General features: G+C 46.6%; 1 long non-coding RNA gene across 1 annotated transcript in view; it reads right to left on the reverse strand.

The window, feature by feature from the left end:
* Nucleotides 1-335: 335 nt before the first annotated feature.
* LOC138489342 (uncharacterized) overlaps nucleotides 336-22,209 on the reverse strand; it is a 37,959-nt gene continuing 16,085 nt past the window's right edge. Inside the window, exon 3 of the long non-coding RNA XR_011274781.1 lies at nucleotides 336-1,099. This is a non-coding gene — a long non-coding RNA (uncharacterized lncRNA). The remainder of the gene's footprint in view (nucleotides 1,100-22,209) is intronic.

The raw sequence follows: 22,209 nt of genomic DNA on the forward strand, positions 1-22,209 counted from the left end.
TCTTCTGCCAACTTGTTTGCATACCCTCAAGCTCAATTATGTCTTTTCCACAGTCCATACTGCAGACTGTGTAGTCAAATGTACTTTTAGTGGGATCGATACCCACAGACCTTTTGGCCTTCTAATGCGCACACGAAAAAACATCCCACAATGAAATGACATGGAACCTATTGCCTAACCCCCAAGCCATCAAACTGAGGCGGGTGCGTGGGGGGGGGGGGGGGGTCGACCAAAACGATACTGTTAACTGGTGTTATGTTCACTAATATTCTTAATAAAAATCTACACATCTTAAAAAAAAAAGGAACAAACAGTAACTTAAACAGACAATTGGGTAATGGAAGTGTTTTTATTATGACAAGTGCTTACATTGTAAGGCAACAAATGGTGCAGACTGGATCCATACTATACATACACTCCATTTGGCAATTGCCTTTTTAAAACCAAAGATCAAATGGTGGAGCCATATGGAGTGCACCTACTTTATCTGGGGGGGATTGGAAGAAAAAGAAACCTAAGAGTGAAACATTTGCGGAAACTGCACATGAACGTCACAATATTTCCTTTAAGGAATGAACAGATATCACGACTTCACACCTTCAGCATGGGCTTACAAAGTGCCTGACGTTTGTGATGCAATTATCGATCTATAAATTATCTGCTTTGAATAATGGTGTTGTAGTGTGAAAAAATACAGGTAAACTATAAACTAAAGATCTCATAGGACATGAGATTTCACTCAAAATATGGATTTATACAACAGTGATTTAAAAGAACACGAAAAGCAGCTCACACTGCCTAAAATTAAAAATGTGATTAGAGTGCAAGGAAATCAGAAACAAAACATTACTCTTTGACCTCTTCATATGTTTAGGACTACAACTCCCACCAGACCTAACCAAGTTGGTGAATGGCGAGGCATAAGATTTTTCACTGTAGTGACACCTTTACTCTTAGTCCAAAGACCCATTCCTCCATAATCTTGAGATGTTGCATGGAATGGCTGAAACAGGCTCTGGCCCCAGCCCCGTTCCGTGGGTCGAACAGAAGAGATGCATGTTGTAAACTCCTGCCTTAGGCAAATCGCTTTAGTCAAGACCTAGCAAAACAAAAAATAAATGAAGAATGATCTTAGAAGTACAATATGTCAATGCGTGGGCCACCTCTACACCTATGGAGTTAAAAGAATGAGTAAGGATCCCAGCAAATGCTTAACAGAAACAGCAAATGTAAACTTAAACATCAAAACACCAAACTTTAAAAATACCACTGACCATGTCCCTTTAATTTTCATTTATTTGAAGAACAGGGATGTCTACTTCGATCAGAAATGACTTACAATAACACATTAACCGATAGCGAGGTATTGCCACGAAAGGTGTCTGTACAAAAGAATAAAGACGAGAACAAGTAGTGTCTCAGTTTAGGAGGGTGTAGCAATAGCGGGACATATAACAGAGGCAACACAAAACAAAAAGAACATGTATATACAAGAAAGGTGAAGTTAACCTATGGTGGTAAATGCTTCAAATTAAATTTAAGGACTAGTACAGTTTAAATACACACAATGTAGTAAAGACAAGCAAAATGGGCCCTCTTGCAAGCACTGAACCCAACCAAAGTAAGAAACCCAAAAAGTCTCACAAATAAAAGAATAGATTGATGCAGCAAATACACAGAATGGCAAAGCATGTTGGTATATTGTATGGTCCAGAGTGGGCCCATTGAGTGAGTGTATAACCAACATCATTCCCCACGTCTGGCACGACTACTTCCAGTGTTTGTATTATACAGAGAGATTCCCCTCCACATCTCAACAGGAAAACCTCAAGAACCATAAGTATTTATCTGGCACAAACAATAACCTGGTTTTCTCTACTTCTGAAGTAGAAAGGGTTTTCTCTACTTCTGAAGTAGAAAGGGCAATCTGCTCACAACAGTCTGGCAAATCCCCAGACCAGATTTGATCCCCTCACACCTTTTTAAGAGCAATGTGGAATCGTGGGTCCCCTTTTCAACAACGTTTTTAAATTAGGTTAATACTCAGGAATCTCCCGCCCCTGCATAGTTGGAGGCAGTGCAACTACAATACCGATATACAATAAGGGTGTTCGTGAACTGCCTTCGAACTAAAGACAGATTTTTACAGTTGACTCTCAGGCTAAAATATATTGTAAAATTCTGTTGCATTGACTTGAAGAATGGACAGACTTCATATACTCTCAATAGCCTAGGCAGGATTTCACAAAGCGGCCTCTACAATATAACAGGCCTTTAGATATCCTATTCTGCAGAAGTTTGTGCAATTGAAGGCCCAAGCGATATATCTCCTATAGACTTACAGACAGCTTTTGACACCGTCCCAATACTGTGGCAGACTTTGGAAGAACTCCAGATACCCTCTAATCTTTGTCTTCCAATCACAAAAACGTAGGTTCAGGCACCAAAAACATATGCAAAGCCACATTTGAAAGCCATTAAACGACTATGGCACCAAAAGCCACAGAAACAAGACAGCATTTTTAAAATGTCATACTATCTCTGGAGGATAGCTCAGGGGCAACGCGCTCGCCTTGGAAGCAACACAGGTTCGATCCTCGGGTACGCGCTTAGAAACCTCTGGGTATTAAGCGCATTATAAATAACCAGTTACAAAATTACAATACCTAGTCAAAACAGTCACAGGGGAGTATGGCAAATCTAGCAACATCATCGCTGTTTCTCTGGAGAGGAGCTTCTCTTATGTGGTCAGGGAAAGGCAGAAGCAACCAGACTGACCCTGGGGGTGGCTTTCTGCGGGTGGACCACGTGGGTGAAGAAAAACTCCAGAGGGACAAGAAAATACTGGACCGAAATAATTTTGCAGCCATTCCTAATGACATCCAGGTACCTTTACAACATACCTATGTGGTTTATTGTAATGTAGATGAAGAACATCCAGGTATCCCCAGTCAATCACTGTATTTGCCAGTCCCCTTCCCCCACCTTTAGTACGGAGACAAGTAAGAGCAATGAAGATGACCAGACGCTGCCGTCTTATCTATGGAAATTGTTCAACAATGCCGGGAAGTTTAACGATTGAGAGAGGCAGAGTTATTTGGTAACTTGTTCAGACTCGGTCAGAATGCTGGAAACGAGCAAACCGCAAGAAGTATTATTGAGGCTACCCCGAATGGGCTGGAGAGAAGCTGGAATGAATGAAGCTCCCTTCTTGAGACTAAAGCAGTGGGTGCCGTGCACAGCAGAAAAAGGCAAAGCGGGGGCTAATGAGCTAACGGGACACACGCCGAGTCAGCAAATTGAAGAGGACAGACGAGAGACATGAACACTAAAGGTGCTCGGTAAGTCCAGGGAAAGCGGATGGGTTACCGGGGTGCCTGAAAGGGTGTGCTGTGTCAGAGAAACAGCACTAGAGACACGAGTGAAGCCTTTGAAGAAATTGACACATTTGTGAATGATACCAAACAGTCAATGACCCAATGTTTCAAAAGAGAAGTGAATGTGAATAGTATTGGATAAAGGGTAGAGAGCCAATGTTTGAAAGGACGAGCGTTGAAACAAACTGTGCTAAGCAAGGGTCATTCATAAGAGGAAAAGGGATTAAAAAAGCCCTGGCAGGTGAGTGACCCAGGCAAGCTGCGAGTCTGGTACTCGCATCCAATAAAGAGACTCACTAATGTCATAACATGGCAAGAGAGTAAACCAGGAGTGGGAAGAGAAACAAACTTGACTTTGTGGAATAGTGGTGAGATATCCTGGCAGGAGTGTGAAACTGTGAGAAACTAATATTAAAAAGTGAAGAATCATACCCCTTCTTCGAGGATTATTGAGAAAGTGGCAAATACCCTGGCAGGAGAGTATACCAGGGGTAAAAGGACGAATAACAATGGAAAACGGGAGAACCATGCCCCTTTAAAGTCAATGGAAATATAGAGGATGAGAATCTGAACATTGGAGAAAACTGTGTTTAAAGGAGGCTTAAGATTCATGCCTCTTGCGACAATCGTGAACTGTGATAAAGCGACAGGAGAAATCTAGGGGAAGGGAGACCCCTTTCCTCGTTTAACTTTATTCCTTTTTCTTTCTACACTTAAAATCTTTGTTTTTGGAACTCTGAGGAAAAGCTGTAAGTGTATAGCTCACAGAAATCCCTTTGTGCACATTATATGGAGTTTAGAGCATAAAAGGTCAGTTTAGGGTTTGGACACAGGATGGAGGACGCTCTTTTGTTTAATATCTTGACACAGATATGGCATGCATTACTTACCGTAAAAGCATTTCTGATGATTGTATCTGCTTAGATTCACATGCTGTGCATATGGTCCGACATCCAGTGGTAACCGCGGAGTATTGCATCTTTGTCTTTCGGGGGACCGAAAGGGGACGTCAGCATAGGCGTGTCTGAAACACTATCCCTATCGTGACGTGTGTAGTACCCAAAATCCCTCATGCGCCGAGGTCCCTCCGATTGTATTTTTTCCTGCCATAAGGAAGCCCAAGGCTATAGTGAGTGAGTACATGAAGAGAGAAAGTAGTAAGAAGTCAATGTTCCTTCCACCCCGAGCGGGGGGGGCAGGGAGGGCGCATGTGAATCTAAGCAGATACAATCATCAGAAATGCTTTGACGGTAAGTAATGCGGTTACCAGTCAATTGGTCGAAAACATTTGGCCGACGGGACAACTGGTCGACACCATTTGGTCGATTTTTTTTTTTAAAACCCTTTTTTGGTTTTTTTGGGGGGGGTCCCCTCCCACCCCCTTTTTTTTCCCCCCACACGAAAACCCACAAAACATTAAAAAAAAAAAAAAAAAAATTTAAAAAAAAAAACGACCATTTGGCATTCGACCAAATGGTGTCGACCAAATTGCAGTCGACCAGTTTGTTGTCGACCAATTGACCGGACACCAAGTAATGCATGTCTTCTGATGCTTGTTAATCTGCTTAGAATCACATGCTATGCATAGACTAATGAGCAGTACCCAGAGTTGGAGCTGGGTTGGGAGAAGGAACAGTAGAAAAAAGATGTCTTAGTACTGCTGAGAATCGGACCTAGAATGAGTGTCTAGGCAATAGTGTTTTGTAAAGGTTTGTACAGAACTCCAGGTTGCCGCTTTGCAAATGGACTCTAGGGGAACATTTGCAATGAATGCTATGGATGCTCCAGTGCGTCGAGTAGAATGTGCTCTAGGCTTGAGCGGCAGTTCTCTCTTTGCAAGAGTATAACATAGTGTGATGCATTTGACAATCCCCCCTTGATATTGCTGATTTAGAGACAGGGTCCCCTTCTCTACCAGCTTCCACTGAAACAAAGAATTGTTTAGTTTTCCTCAGTGGTTTGGTTCTATCCATGTAGAACATGACTGCCCTGCGCCCATCTAGTGTGTGAAGGCTTCTTTCGGCCATGTTAGTAGGTCTCTGGAAGAACATGGGGTAGTTCGATTGACTGGTTCACATGGAACTTCAAAATAAATTTCGGCGCAAATCTGGGATGAGTGGGCAGAACTACTTTATCTTTGTGGACGGTAACAAAGGGGTCCGAGACCGAGAGGGCCTGTAGTTCGCTAACTCTTCTGATAGAAGTGATAGCTACTAGAAAGGCTGTCTTGTAAGTCAGGTCTTTCAGACTAGCTTTATGCATAGGCTCAAAAGGGGGTCCCATGAGCCTAGTTAAAATCACATTTAGATCCCACCCAGGGGCTGGGTGAGTGATGGGGGATACATTCTTTTAACCCCTTCCATAAAGGCTTTAATCACAGGTACTTTCCACCACGACACCTTTTGCTGTGACGTGGTGTAGGCTGACAACACCGCTAGGTGAACCTTTAAGGAATTGAAGTCCAACAGATGAGTTAGATATAACACAATGTGTGAAGGCGAGCAATCGGTGGGATTGACGCCTTTGGAACTGCACCAGATGACAAAATGTTTCCATTTGCTGGCATAGAAATAACGTGTGTTAGGCTTTCCTGCCTCCCTCAGTATGTCCATGCATCTTTGAGGGAGTTGCAGATGTCCAAACTATGACCTCAGGAGCCAGGCTGCTAAATTTAGAATTTGTGGGCATGGGTGCAGAGTTTCCCCTCTGTCCTGAGACAACATGTTGTACGGGCAGGTCAGCTTGACTGGTGGGGAAGAGGGACATTTCCATCAGGTGCGCGAACCAGGGTTGGCGGGCCCACATGGGAGCCACCAGAATCATGGTGACTGGTTCCTGGTGCATCTTGTGCACTATCTTGTTCAGAAGGGGAGTCGGGGGGGGGGGGGGGAGCGTAAACAAATTTCCCCGACCAAGTTATCCAGAGACCGTTCCCCTTGGATCGGTTCTGGGGGTACCTGGAGGCGTAATCTGGGCTTTGGGCGTTCTCCTGAGTAGCGAACAAGTCGATCTCTTGAAACCCCCATTCTGCGAAGACGTTGGATACAATGTCTTCGTACAGACGCCATTCGTATTCTTCTGGCAGATGAAAATCTCTGCTGAGTAAGTCTGCCAGAAGATTGAGTTCCCCTGGAACAGAGTTGGGATATAAGAAACATCTTGTGTTTGAGAGCCCATATCCAGATGTTTTGGGACAGCTTGGATAGCCCTGGAGTGTGAGTGCCCCCCTGTTTGTTCAGGTAATACATTGCTGTCGGTTAGGACCAGCACTGTCTTCCCTTGCAGTTGATCCTGAAAGGCTTTCAATGCTTTGAACACTGCCAGAAGCTCCAGTAGGTTTATATGGTTGGACGCTACCTGAGGGGACCACACTCCGTGCGCTGTCTGTTGAAGCAGCTGAGCCCCAACCCTGTGAGAGATGCGTCTGTCGTGAGTGAAGGTTTTCCCCTTCAAGAGGTTCTCCCTCGACCACCACTGCAGAGAGAGAACGAGGGCTGGCAAGAGAACTAACAGATCTTCCCATTGTCCGCTGGCCTGACACCACTGGCTGTTGAGCCACTCTTGCATGGGACACATGCGCAGCCGCGCGTGGGGGACCAAGTATATGCATGACGCCATCATTCCTAGCAAACGCATAGCTTTGCGTACCGTCACCTCCCGACTGGCTACATACTGAGGAACTTGAGAGAGCATGTTCTGAACCCTCTCGCTGGAAGGGAAGACTAGACCGTCTTCCGTACGAATAAGAGCCCCCAGGAACCGTTTTACTTGGCTGGGGACTAAGCTGGATTTCTTTTCGTTGATGGAAAATCCCAGGCTGAACAGTAGTTCTACTGTCTTTTGGGTGTTCGAAAAGCAAACGTCGAACGAGTCCCCCGTGATGAGCCAGTCGTCGAGGTAAGGGTAAACTGGGACTGATAGTCTTCGCAGGTGTGCTGCTGCCACTGCCAGGACTTTGGTAAACACTCTTGGTGCTGAGGCGATGCCGAAGGGGAGTACCTTGAACTGGTAGTGTTTGTCCTGAATCATGAACCTTAGGTATTTTCTGTGCACTGGCAACATTGAAATATGAAAGTATGCATTTTACATATCCAATGTTGCCATGAAGTCCCCCTGTTTCAGCAATGGGATCACCTCTTGCAGTGTTACCATGCGAAACTTCTGGGGCTTTATGAACTTGTTCGCTGGGCGTAGGTCTAGAACAGGACGCATGGTGAGATCCTTTTTGGGTACAAGGAAGTATATTGAATAGATACCCTTGTTCACCTGAAGAATCGGGACGGCTTCTATGGCGTCCTTTCCCAGCAGCGCCTACACCTCTTGGACCAGGATCTGCAGATGTTCCGGTGAAAGGCGTCAATGTTTCGGCGGTCTGAACTGTGGGGGTCGGGCAAATTCCACGCAGTAACCGTGGGTGACCGTCTTTAATACCCACTGGTCTGAAGTTTATCCCCTCCCATGCCTTGAGGAAAGATGTTAATCGCCCCCCGACCGGGGAGACATGGGAGGGGACCTGAACTTGGTCATTTCTGACCCGAGGTTGATGCACCTCTGGAATTGGTGCCTTTGCCTCTATTCTTTCCGTGCTTCTGACCCCCCTGGGGGTGGTAAGTGGGGCTTGCAGCCGGTTGACTTGAGTTGAAGTTGCCCGTGCCGAAATTATTTTGAGCGGCGCGGGCTTGTCCTTGAAAGGACCGCCGAGAATTGCTGCCCCTCTGTGAAGAGGGTTTTTGGGAAATTTGGTGCAGCGACTTAATAGTCTTGTGCTCCTTCTTGGCTGTCCGTCTACCGCCTTCCCGAAGATGTTGGCCTCTTCTATGGGTTTGTTGATGATGGATGCCTGGGTCTCAGGCCTGAAGCCCGACGTGCGCAGCCACGCGTGTCTCTTTAGGAGAGTACCCTGTGCGAGAGACCTGCCTGCTGTCTCTGCGGAGTCCCGGGTATTCTTTACAACATTTTGATTGGCAAGTTTGCCCTCCGAGACAATGGCGAGAAGCTTGGCTCTGGTTGGTTCCGGAACCTCCTGGAGGCCTTCCTGGAGAAGGTTCAATTGGGCGTCGACGTAGTTTGCCAGTAACGTCTTGTTATTGGCAATCCGGACGGTATAAGCCGCCGCCGACGTGACCCGTTTGCCTAAGGCATACAACCTTTTGGACTCCTTGTCCGGGGGTGACTCCCATGGCAAGGGGAACCCCTGCTCTCTTGTGAGTGTTGGTCACCACCAGCGAGTCTGGGATTGCGTGCCCTTTGATATAAAGCGGGTCGGTGGGGGAGGGCCGGAAAAGTTTTGACCCTTGGGTTCACAGCCCTAGTCTGAGCGGGTGCGAGTAAGGAAGGGGCCAGCCGTCTCTTTACAGAGCTCAAGAGAGGGATAGACTGGCTTGCCAAGGCTTGTCATTAATAATGTTTTCCGCTAAATCCTGTTCGGGCAAGGCTTCAAGCGTGGCAATTTTAAAGAAATCTGCTGCTTTTTTCAACATGTTGTTGAAAGCCATTTGATCCACCGGGGGAGCTTGTCGAACCAGTGTGGATGGGGGAAGAGTCGAGGCAAACGATATCAGAATTGTGGTCATCCTGCTGGGCGTCCTCCAAGTTGTCCATTGCGCCTTGATCTTCCCCATAATTGTCCAGAAAAGAAGCCTCCTCTTCCTCTGTATAGATGTCTCTATACGTGTCTTTCTGGACATCTTCTTGATAATCAACTTAGTGTTGAACATCTAGGTGTTGGGCAACTTGTGTTTGAGGGCTTTTTTCGGCGGAGGTTGATCAGAAACTCTGAAAAACTGTTCCAGCCGATCCATATATCCCTCAAATTGCTCCTTGGTCCACTTGGATGACACAAATGGACCCAGCTGAGCAGGAACCGGGTCCTCCGCCATAAGGCGTTGAGAGGATCTCCTCAGGGTGCTTGAGAGGGGTACCTGGCTTTCTTCCTAAGAGTCTTCGGGATCGTCTTCCAAATCCGTGGAAAACCTTTCGGCGGATTGGCCCATAACTGTGGGCGAAACCGGTACTAGGCCCACCGCCGTAGCAATCCTATTGATGCTCTTACTGATAGTCACCGAATCTTCGGGAGACAACGCCTCCGATGATGGCTTCTCGGGTAGAGGCCTACTCGTAGTTTTCAGGCCTGCACGGGCCTTGGAAACCTTGAAACTCGTTGAAGTTTCTTGTTCAGAAACTTCGGCGCGTGTAGTTTGGGGAGTAGCGCCCTTGTTATGTTTGTTAAGCCCAGTCATGCGCTGCTGCGGATGCGGGGAAGGCTTCGGATCAAATCGATCCGATGGCGCTTTCGCCTTCTTCGACAAAGTCGTCGAGGAGGGCGCTTGGGTTGTGTGCTTTGTGCGGTGCGATTGGACACCCCTGTCACCGGGTGTGGTCCCTGTAGCAAGACTGGCGTGGCGGCTCTAGAACAGTCCGCCTTAAGGTCTATAACGTCCGCGTTGGACGTTTGGTCATCCGATGTACCCCCGTCACTCTCGGCTGGTGTCGCGGCAGGGGAGGGAGGCTCCATGCGTGACATTCCGTACGCGGCCCACCGCTTCAACCGGCGCTCCTTAAGGGTTTAGGTGTTTATACGCCGAACACCGCTTTAGTGCTCTAGGGGGAGACAAGCGTTACACGATGTGTGCTCATCTTTTCCACGGATATCTGGCCCTTCACACAGGGCAGAATCTAAATGGAGTCCTTTCCATAGCAGAAGGGAAGGGTGACCAGACCAAAAAGGAAAGAAGTGGAAAAGAGGAAAGACATCATAGCAGTATGGCAAACCCCAAGTCCACTCTCCCTACTGTGTAGGCCGGCCAGAAGGCCCGACCACGTGGAGGTCCGAATGCCAGATCTTAGGTGCCGGAACCCACAGCCGTAGACGATTCCCCCGTAGTCTTCGTCGAAGATGTTCTTGATAGGCGAAGTGATTTAACGGGGATTAAACCGACAATTCGGTAAGATAAACAATGTCTCATGAAGAGCTCCGCTATAGGGCGACCAGTTATCTGGGCGGAAAAACACAATCTGAGGGACCTCGGCGCGTGAGGGATTTTGGGTACTACACACGTCACAATAGGGATAGTCTTTCAGACACGCCTATGCCGACGTGCCCTTTCGGTCCCCCGAAAGACAAGATGCAATACTCTGCGGTTACCACTGGATGTCGGACCATATGCACAGCATGTGATTCTAAGCAGATTAACAAGCATCAGAATCCTTAGTTTTGTTGAGGCAAGGAAACCCCCCCTTAGTTTAGAGCTAGATAGGATTTCCCCCAACCAGCTTATTTTATTGAATAAAAGTTTATAACCAATACCTAAGATGCCACTGTGCCCGAGTCTTACTCTTGACCCCTTACAGGAGGTTATTGTGACAGGAGGCCAGGTCATGGGTCTCTGGTAGTTAAGGATGGTTGCCCTGGAGGTGGTACGTGGTGCTTGGAAATGCATCTTCCTGCCAATTGCAAACACACACATGAGGAGGAATTGTAGTTTCAACAGGAGCCAGTCAGCTGCGAGGCCCAGTCCATTTGCCAATCCCGGTGCTCCCAATTTGGCAGTCAATGTCCCATTTACAACCCAGGGAGGAGTATAAAAGGGTGTTCCATCAAAATGTCGAATGATAAAAATGTCAAAAAAATATATATATTTTTTTTATTTATATGGGTTTTTTGGGTTAAGTAAAAAAAGCGGTAAGATACAAAAATAGACAAAAAGGGGGTTTGGGGGAACCCCCCCCATTTCGAAAAAAACGCATTGAAAAAGACAGTCGACATTTTGACTTTTTTTTTTTTCGACCAAATCACTATAAACCGCATAAAAGTGCTTATGGCAAGAAATGGTGTAGGAGTTAAGAGTAGGTTGGCAATAGTACACAAGAGCAAGAATTAAGGGATGGCAGACCAGAGAGAAGGGAAAGGCCAGAGTAGGGCAAAAAGGGGAGAGAAATGCGAACACCTGCAGGAGAAAGAAGAGTGAAAACATCTAGAGGGGGTAAGAGAGTAGAGGACAGAGAACAACACTTAAATGAGTGTGAGAGTGCAAGGGAGAAAAGGGGGAAGTAAAGGATCTAAAGAGTATGTGGAAAAAGGCAAGAAAATACATGGAAGGGTCATAAGAGCAACAAAGAGAGGAGAGGATGCAAGAATCTTCCTGGAGGCAGATGAGGAGCAGGACAGGTGGGTGGAACACATGGAGTGGTAAAAGAGAGACCAGGTAACATACAAGGAGTAAAACATTTGAGGGAGGGAAACAGGATGCAGAGATCAGTTCAAAGCAGTGTTAAGGAACTGACAGCACACACACTAAGTTTCTTCAGGGGCAATGCAGCCCTGCGAGGTGAACAAAATACTACTCTCAGACATTACCATCTACATTTAAGAGTCCGATGCTTGAGCCTGGCCAAGAGAACCTAAGGCACGTGGGTGGTGGTACTATGAAGCAGTAACTCCTGGGGGGGTTCAACTTGACAATGAAAGATCTTAGGAAGATCTTAGGAGGCCAATAATGGAAACACTTTAAACATCACAGGATCTGTGGCCGTTTAACCCAGACAGGGTGACAGACCTGATCCAGTCTACACTGCGGCCAATGAGAGGATAGAGAAACCACATGAAACATCACTATTTTTTATTTTACTCACAAATTCTTATAACTGTTTCTTTAGTAGAGTTCACCTTTCATTTTACTACGTATAGAGACCTCCAGAGGCCTTACTCCTTCCTTGTTTCTGCTGTGATAGAAATAAACACACAAGTAAATCGGGAAACCAGTTTTGCGTATTCTGTTAGTCCCTTGGGCATTACAGTACTCACCTTTCCCTCAAAGGGGAGAAAAGAGGTTTAGCGATCTGGAGAAGCAGGGCATTCTTCGAGTGGAGAACACACATTACAAGGCCAATACAGTAGTCCCCCTTCCCTCAAAGTGGAGAACAAAGGTTCAGTGGTATGCAACAGCACGGAATTCTCAGTGGAGGGTACACACAATTGTTGGTTTAGTTCCTAAGCATTAACTGCAAGGGGGTCTGGTCGAGGTAGGAAGTCCACTACAGAGGACAAAAAGGCAACATTCGAAGAAGAATAGAGAAATGTGTCACCCAATAGTAGTCAAACTATTGTAAACAGACTTCCTTCTATCATTTATTTCAACGTGGAAAGGAAAGTGTGCAACAATTGATTGCTAGTGTGAATTGAAACAATCAGATTTTTGCCCAGCACAAGAGTGACCGACAGTCAAAATTGTGTATTGTCTGCTAAACACAACAACTGCTATTCTTCAAAACATTCATGGTGTCTGGGTGTGGGCAGGCCCCCTCCCAGCCCCTGCTTACCTGAACAGATGGTGGCATCCCTGTCACAACGAGGATCCAGAGCCCCGATACTGCTCAGATGACCCCAGGAACGCTGTGACGACTTCCCTGCCAGAGAATACCTTGTGGAGACTGAAGGATCCCAGAAACAGAGGGAGGCGTTGCATGACGCGATGTATCTGGCGAAGGGTCATGCTTCGCTACTGCAAACGCAACCGCACCGGACACCAACTGGAAAAGGAAAGCGTGGCTCCAGCTGACAAGCGGTAAAGCAAACCACTAACCCACCAGGGATAAATGTGTATGGATCAAAGATGTAATAGATCCCACTAAACCAACAGGGATTTACAAATAAAGGCCTTTCAAACAGCCTCATGGAAACCTCCAGTAGCTCACCAGGGAATCTACATTAATTATAAATGAACGCCTCCATACAGGCAATGATGACCCATTATGCCGGCAGGGATATTGGGGGGGGGGGGGGGGAATAGGGGTTCCCCAAGGATTAGTACATGGTCCAGGTTGAAATGCTGCCTGGAGAAAGGGTGCGCGGCTTACAAGCTCTCATCAGTCCTTACCAAGCCCTTCCCCTAAAACATCCCCTGGAGCAAGGTGGTTGATTCGCCAGGGGAAAGTAACCAGTCATGGGAGAAGGTGGGGTATTTAAGGTGGTATGTGAATGGTTTAGTGTGGGTGAGAAAAGGAGGCGGAAGAAAACGTCAGAGACCATAGAAGTATGAGGAGTATGGAGGCTGTTGGAGAAAGGGGGTGGGGGATGGTCTGTGGAGTGTTTTTGTTTGAGATGCGACGAACCCAAGGAATTTGTCCCTTCTACCCAAGGGGGATTTGCCCCTCCCATGTGAGGCTAGGGAGGTGAACCCGCTCTGCAGGACCCTCCCTAGTAGTCGAGGCAAATGGGGCTCCACCAGGAGAGACCCCCCACCCCTTTGGGGACAAGGACTCCCGTTCCTGTGAGGAACTCCCAAGACCATTCCCCTTAATAGCATATATGAGACTGTAAGATATAAAAAGAACACTATGGAATCCAAAGACTTGGTTAACGACAAGCCCATAATATGGCACTACGAGCATGAAAGAGGATCTGTCTCTTTAAGGGGGAACATGCCAACAAGGGGTGAAACAGAGTAAGTAGGGAAGCCCCCTGACAGCGTCACAGCCAAGAGAAGTGGAGCCAAAGAACCCACGGCTTTCTGAAGTATTCCGAACGCGAGACTGAAGCGCTGGAGTCCCAGTGTTTACATGCACGGGAGAACCAAGGAGACGGGCAGCCAAATCCTGGTGGTGGAGTGGCCAGCACAGTTTCGTGGTGGGCATTATGCTGTCCAATGGCACCGACCACCACATTGGAGAAATAGCGAAGTTCCCGGTGGCCCGCAGCTACACCAGGTCCAGAAAGAGAACACCGACAGCCGGCGGGGTTAAAGAGAGCAAACCGGAGACAAGGAGAAGAACCTAAGCGAGCGCTCTTCCCGAGGATGTTCCCCTACCGATCCAGAGGTTACAGGGAGGACGAGAGAACCAGTAGGCCCTCGGGGAATCGTTATATGTCAGGAAAGACTCGTCCCAGTGAAACAGATTAGATGGTGAATAGAAAGGCGATAAAATGGAACTGTAACGCTATGAGAAAGAGAATCCAGACTAACCCTGTGAGAGACAAATAAGCATTGGGTACAAATAACATGGGAAGGGGGTAAAATATCCCATAACACAAGTGCAGCGTGGAACAAATCAGAAAGGGAAACATGAATGCAAAGTGAAGGCCACCAGAGAAAATATGAAAAAAAAGGCCAAGTAAGCTATCTCTGGAGAGGAAGAATGCTAATTACCAAAAAACTCTATCCAACTTCAGAAAGTATACATCACAGGAGTCCAAAAGGCATAGTCGCCTTGATCAAAGGAGAAGAGAAAATAAGAGATAATTTGAACATTAGCCAGGGAAAAGAGTAAATCAAAAACTCTACTGAATGAGTTACAAGATTGGCTACAGAAAGATATTGGCTACAGAAAGTGACGAGTGACTATCTAAAATATTATATTAAAATAACTTTGCTGTGAAGAAGAAAGTCTTTAAGAAGAGAGTCATTCCCCCGACTTAATTTCCTTTGATTAGAATAGTGGTAGGGTCAGACAGAATTTTGGACAGCTGACTATTTTTTTGTTTCGAGAGTTCCGACGACAGACGAGTATGTTATTTATTTCGATAGGAACGGAACACCCACATAGCAGTAGGGATAGATGGCCATTATTCTTATAGTTTAAGAAAACATACCCTGGAAATGTCAATATCGTGCCTGCATTCTTCTGGCCCACCACAGGGAGTACAGAGTGGGTGGAATAGCGATAAGAGTAAAAGGTATTGGCAGTGGGAGTTAGTAGTAGTTGGGAGTGGAGATAGTAGTAGCTCTAACAGCCGTGAAGAATATGACTAGAGGGAAGACGAGTACTAGAGTGATAGTGTAAATAACGGAGTAGGAATAATAGAAGAGGGAGAATAGTAAGAATGACAGGGAGTGGGAGAATAGAAGGGGTGGTAGGAGCAGAAAGTCAGATTATAACAGAAGAGTAGCAAGAGATATGGATGTAGAGTGAGAAAGCGGGAAGAGAAGATAACAGCAGAGGTAGATGTAGAGGGGAGGTTTGAGGTAAGATCGATAGAATAGGAATAAAAAGAGAAGTAAGATCACAAAGTTGGAGGTGGAAAGCGGGAGTGAGAAATAGGGATAGGAACACAGTGGTAGGATGACATCAGGACACCCAGTGTAGAGGGGGTCAGGTGAGACTGTGTATGCAAGGAAAGCAAGTGGCACTGAGCAAGAAGGCACCATCCCATCTCCCCAGAACACTAAGCGGGATAGGCCAGGGGAAGACTAGAAGGCCCCTAGGGAGTCAGTCAGCCATCGAATTAGGAAAACTGCCATCAGCCTTAGGTCAGATCAGCAGACAGATAAGGGCCACCTTTGGCCAGTAACGATCATCTATTTAATGTCGCCTGGGTTAGGAAGGTGGGTAGAAGGCCATGGAAGCAATAGCGAGAAAGGGACAGCCCTAGCGCTGAACATACCCCAAGAACCCGGTAGACCCTAAAGACCATTTTTAAGAACCCTCAACCACGTATTCGTTGTACAAATCATCAACAAACACCATTGGACTGTCTGACAGCAGAGTTATTTGTGGCAGCTGCCACGCCACAGCTACTAAATGGCAATGGAGCCATTTGCGACCAACAAAGACATAGATCACTACTTAATAGAATGGAGGCGCCAAAACATTTGTTTTTTCACGTGATAAACTCTGGATGTAATATCCACCTGTACATCGGGAAGAGACGATTTATTATTTTATGACACGCTTATGTAACTTTTCTTTACGTAGCATTCAAATACGTAGTGACTTGACTGACCATGAGGTTGTCAGGAGTGGTGTTGAGTCAAACGCGCTGCAAGGTAACCACTGGGTCCCAAAGCTCTGTATGCAATTACCATGTGATGTAGGGAGGTAGCTGAAGGGCAGTACTGTCACACACTCCCAAACATATCCATTCCGATCTACACGCACCCGTTCATACTAGCACACGTGCATCCGCTTTCAATCCAGCTCTCCCACACAGGCACACAAATACATACATACATACATACATACATACATACCTTCAATAGACCTTACATGTGGCGCCTGCCCCAACGTCTTTATCCTCACGGGTGTCTGCCCCCAGGAAGTTGGCTGCCCATGGACGCATATCTCTCTTGGGTGCCACAATGATCATTTCACAGCGCACGAGTGGTGGCTCAGCTCCTGTGCATGCGCGACGTATGCCAACCTCATGGGTCCACTGTGCTGTCAGCCTCGTTTTCAGAGACGAAGGGGTATTTAAAACCCTCTATCCCTCTGAGCACGTCTTAATGCGCTCAGCCAGTTCTCTGCCTGCAGTGTCCTGACTTCTTTGTGAATTCCAGCCTTACTTTTTGGCCTTTCCCGTTTTCCTTGACTAGTCTCCCTTTTCATCTATTCCCGCCTGGTCTCCATCTATTCCCTCCTCTTCGACCACTGTTTGCACTTGGATCTTGCCCCTTCCTTGTTCTGGATCCTTTCCCGCTTCCTGTTGGTACTAGTTCCTTTCCACATCCTTATTGTTCAATGTCTGCTGCCGCTTCAGTTGGATTCCTGCTACCAACCCTCAGAGCCTTCACCTCCATCATCTGGCAAGAACATTCTGCTTACCCAGTCAGTGTTAGCACTGTCCTTGCATCATGGGAAGAAGCAACGTGGTGTGGGGAAGTTGGTCCGGTATCACCAGGTAGCCATATTCTTGGAGCTGCTGTTCCAGCTTCCCGCGCTGCCAGCTCACTTCTAGAACAGCCCCAAAAACGCAACAAAGACATGAAACGGGTACGCAGTGAAAGTGAGGTGGTTATTAAAAAGTACTACGGTTGGATAGGTGTAAGGATGCAGAAGGAGACTGACAGAAAGGTGGCATGATTGGGGTTAAAGACTTTTATTCAAGTAAAAGGAAAAAGAAAACCTGACTATCCCTATATTTTGGGGGTGGACGACGTCCCTACCTCAACTAAAGAGATAAGGTGGCTGCTCGAATTTTGGAACGTTTGCATCGCTCCTTACAAGACTGTTACTGGCCTTCAACATGTGTAATACATACGAAGGGAAGCCACGCCCTCAAGGAAAGTGACATCATAAAAAAGGGCGAGCGTGTGCGCCGGCACGCGCACACCAGTGGGAAATACCTCTTTGCCGACCTCCCTGGCCGTGGACTGTGCTGCTCGAATTTTGGAACGTTTGCATCGCTCCTTACGAGACAGTTACTGGCCTTCAACGGTAATTGCATATTGCCAGTTTATAAGGATTTATTGGAGTTTTGGAAAGCAGTATATTTTAACCACCTTCCCTTGTTTTTTACCTAGTGTGTAATACATACGAAGGGAAGCCACGCTCCCAAGGAAAGCGACATAAAAACCGGCAAGCGCGCCAGTGGGAAGTACCAGGGAAGTACCTCTTTGCCAAGGCGTTGAGGTTTGGAGGTCTCCCTGGCCCTTCCCAACTGGGATTAGCACATTGTTTTTATTTAGTCCTTGCGACATCTGTGGGTCACTGCTTTGTGGTCGAAAGCGTGCGGCGAGCGGAGAGTCAATGATTTTGCAAACGCTGAAAACCGGGATGCCAGCAAGAAGTCCCTCGCATAAAACGAAGGCTCGGTACCCAGTAAATACAGACCCGCCTCGCATGTGTGCTCCACCCCTAGATGTGGTGATAGCACTAATGGAATGCTGGGGAATGCTGACATTCGACAATTTTGTAATGGATCCCTGTCGGCATTCAGAGCTAAACATACCATACCTATTCAGGTGATGCCGGTTATTAGTGGGCTAAGAAATGACACTGCTGTCCCCTTAAAGAGTGGTGACCCCTTAAAAAAATAACAAAAGAGATTCGGGGAAAGCCATAGAAGCGTGGGGTAGGAGGAAAATGGGTGGACTGTCACTGACAGATATAACAATACTGGAGTCGGTGCCAGTTTCGGGGGTTGTTAGAAATATGGCTGAACCACATCATGTGAAGAGGGAGGATGTTGTTGTCATTGATCTAGAAGGGAATGACTCGGCTTTCTCAAACAACCTGCTACCTGAGAATCTCTCGGGGTAGCCGGCGAGGTTTTCAGAAAGCAACCAGAGTACAAGTGAGTCGATAAGCTTTGATGAGGCGCAATCCCCAATTAAATGGACTATGGCGAATCACAGCACTAACACATCCGTGACCCTGCATTATCTGGATAATAATATGCCGAGTATAACCCTACAAGCTATGAATATAGCGATTCACTCATTCGCGGAGACCCTGAAAACATGTGAGCAAATATTATTTGCTCAGGAGGAGACTATACAAACAATTTTTAGCTTGGTAATCCTTGAGGCCCTCGCCTGAGGTGAGGCTGTTAGGAGAAACACACCTAAAAGAAGTCCCAAAGAGTGGTGCTTCATCTGTGGAGTGTCAAACTAAAAAAGTAGGTGTTCGTAATCCTCTGGTCAAAAAGAGTGTCCAAGTAAAAGAAATCCAAGTATTTCTGCGGTACCATGCACTGAAGATATTATTTACGCAGAAGCCCCTAGTAGCTTGGTCCAGGGTGCATTGGGAAAGACAACTCCTGAATTTATAATTGAGAAAGTAAGGGAGACGGCGAATAAGCCAAAAATAGAAAGTGGTTAAGAAAAAACTCCCCAAAAATCAACAAACCCCGAAAAATATTGGTAAATCGACTGTAAAGCAATTCTTTGCCATTTCTTTGCCAAAACGTAATACGTTAATGGCATCTCAGGCGATTAAACAAAAATACCAACAGTATGCGAGAGCAAAAAAAAGGGGGGAGAAATTGGTAACTAAAACTCATGTAAGTGATGGGGGGGTCACAAATCAAGAAATTCATGGGAAAACAATACATGAGGAACCACTGAGCAGGCAGAGAACTGAAATTAGGAAAGCGGTAGATGCTTACATGACTGGAATTGCTCCTCCAACTCTGTGCCCCCACATGTCAAAGCCATTAAACTCTGGATAGTATCCTGAAATTGCAGGGTAACATAACAAAGAAGAACATGTCGCTGAAGGAGTCTAAGATACAGTGCAAGTTAGGGGTTGGAGGCGAGGCCTTGGCTAGAGCCTATGAGGTCTCAGCAAGGAATCCGAAGATAGTCATCCCTTTTGCTCTGACAGAGCTCCTTCATGAATCGGGCAAATGTTTGCAAAATGATTACGGCAGGGACCAGATGGAAACATCTAGTGCCATTCTGCGGTAAATGGCGCTATAAGTAAGGCGCTAGTGCAAAACAATCAACACTCCAGGGGGCTACTGCTAGACATCAACGGAGCACGATAAGAAAGGTTATGGTCCCACCTAGGAAAAGCCCCAGCGGAGTACTCTTTGGTGCTCGCATGTAATCCACCTCCGTCGACCCAATATGACTTGAATAGGAGAGCAGTGTTGGCTATATACTCTGAGATTCCCCAATTAGAGGACATTGGGTCCTCCGACTTGGTGTTATGCTTGATCTAAAGTGGCGCGGGGGCGCAATGCATTCTGGGAGCACTCGGAGCCATGATGGATATTTACTTCATACCGCAGTGAAACGCTGCACACATTTTGCTCAGTGTTAGATTCATAGGGCTGAGACACATGCTTTTTCAACCCTGGTATGCGGTCAAGGCATTTCTGCTGGGAAAGCTAATGTTATGGCTTGCTACTGTTCTCCGTGGAGCGTGTTTTTAGAGAAGGGAGGCACTGCACTTCTTGGGGGGGGGGGAGGGCTCTCGATTGACCCAGCTGGCAACCGACAGCTGTTCTTCAACTGCGCAAGTGCAATTTCCAGAATGTTCGAGAATTGACTCCCCTTTGTGGATGTGGAGTGTGTATATATGCAGAAGCCCGGAGGTGGTCAGGTGAGACTTCAGCCGGAGAAAGGACGCTTACGTCCGGCCCTCCTGTGAGCTGTGGTGCTCTCGGCCTGGCTGTTCCCGGGGTCTTCCAGCCGCTTCTGGACGAGATGAGGAATCCTGTTACGCTCACAGTGATGTATTTCTTTTTGACTTCTTTACTTCTTCTGTGATCTCCTTATTATTTTTATGAGATATTTCTATGTACTTTTAAGCTTTGAATAAATAGCCGTAAAGAGCTGATTATCTTCTAAGTGTGTGTGGCTGTGGTTCAAAGTATTTGCTCTACAATTGCATTGGTGATTTATGGTTGTTCCGTGCACTTTTCGGGGGAGAGCAATACATTTTTGGCGTCACAAACAGGATGCTCGTGATGAGTTGTTCCGAGTATTCAAGAGTCTTTTGAAACGTAGATAGGATTTGGTTGTCGTGTAAGTGAAGTTTTTGAATAGTGAAGTTTTTTCTCCCTTTGGTAAGTGTTTGAGTGCATGTGGGAGTGATTGCAGTGTGGAGAAGAAAAGATATAGATTCAACGAGGTTTTGTTTTGTTTGCGATAATGAGTAGTTTGTTCAAGAAGAACGTTACCGCTGGCGGTGACTTCTGATGATGTTATTCCAGGTTGGACTAAGTCCATATGATAAGTTGGCTCAGGCGTGGGCATGTGGTGCCGGTTTAAGTGAAACTTGGGATCACGGATTGGGAGATGCCGATCCAGCTGATGTAATTGCATGCTTGCAACAAGTTCCAGTAGAGCGTGGCAAAGAATGTGCGGCATTAGGTAGGCGAGGCTGGGTTCTTTTGCATGCTTATAGGAAAATACATCAAATGAAGGGGGAAATGAAAAATTAGGTTTTGCGATTGGAGAGAGAGCTAGCTGCAGAACGGCAGACTGTGTTAATGCAGCAGATTCAAATGAAACTGTTTAAAGATAAGGCCGACATATCAGGCGGTGGCCGAGAGGGCAGCAGTCAGAGTAGCCCGGTATAAGTATAGGAAAAGACGGGGAGGGGTCAACAAAAGAAAGGTGGCAACTGTAATCGCTACCGCTGGAGTAGACTGGGATCCGGATAAGTGGGATGGTGATATTTTTGATTCGACCAGTCTAGAAAGTAGTTCCGCAGAGGAGTCTGACCCCAAACCAGAGGCAAAACAGAAAACAGTGGCGGCTAAGCCCGTTAGAAGACGGCAAGCCGGACCACACCCGCAGAATCCTGATGGTGGTATGGTGGATTTAACCACTTTTGAGGATTACACACAACAAGAGGTTGGGGAAATTATTACCCGTTTGAGGCAAAAAGCAGGGGAAGCTTTATTGACATGGATGGTGAGATTGCTAGATGGGGGTGCTGCAGGGTTGTTGGAAGATTCTACTGATTCACCGCATTTTTTTACCCCCGTCACTTGACACCAATGTACAGGAGGTCTTAAGAACAGGACCGCCCCCTGACGCAAATGGTCAAGATACGCAGGTGTCTTTGTTGCACCTGGTAGCCCAAGCATGTAACCGTAAATCACCCTATTACCACAGATTGGCCCAGTGAAGAAACGAAGTGGTATACGTTGAGAGTAGCAATTCAAAAAGTCAGAGAGCATGCTATGAAAGAGGCAATTCACATAGATGCTCCTGAGCACATGGGAGCCGTGCCGCTCTCAGTTTCAACTCAAAACATGGTGATTAGAACTGCGCCACCCGCATACAAGTGTCATTATGACTTTGCTCGTAGGTATGATGGGCAAGGCTACTGATGAGGTAGCAGATGCCATTCAGCAACTTGCAGATTTGGGAGAGTGGGATAAGAGTGATAACAAGCCACGGGAGAGAGAGGGGCGTAGTGAGAGAAGAACTGAAGGCAGGCGGCAAGATAGCAGAGACTCCCGAGTGTACCGAAAAGACATGTTTTTGGCTTTGTTAAAAGATGGTGTGCCACACGAGGAAATTGATGGCATTGAAACCAGAGTAATGTATGAATTATACAAAAAACGAGGACTTGCAGCCAAAGAGCGCTATAAACAGGTTAAGAAACAAGTAGTCACCACGCCACAGGGGAGACGCCTCACCTTCTGCTCCCCCTGCGG

Source organism: Ambystoma mexicanum, chromosome 9 (assembly GCF_040938575.1).
Source record: "Ambystoma mexicanum isolate Mex_15411 chromosome 9, UKY_AmexF1_1, whole genome shotgun sequence".
Lineage (NCBI taxonomy): Eukaryota > Metazoa > Chordata > Amphibia > Caudata > Ambystomatidae > Ambystoma > Ambystoma mexicanum.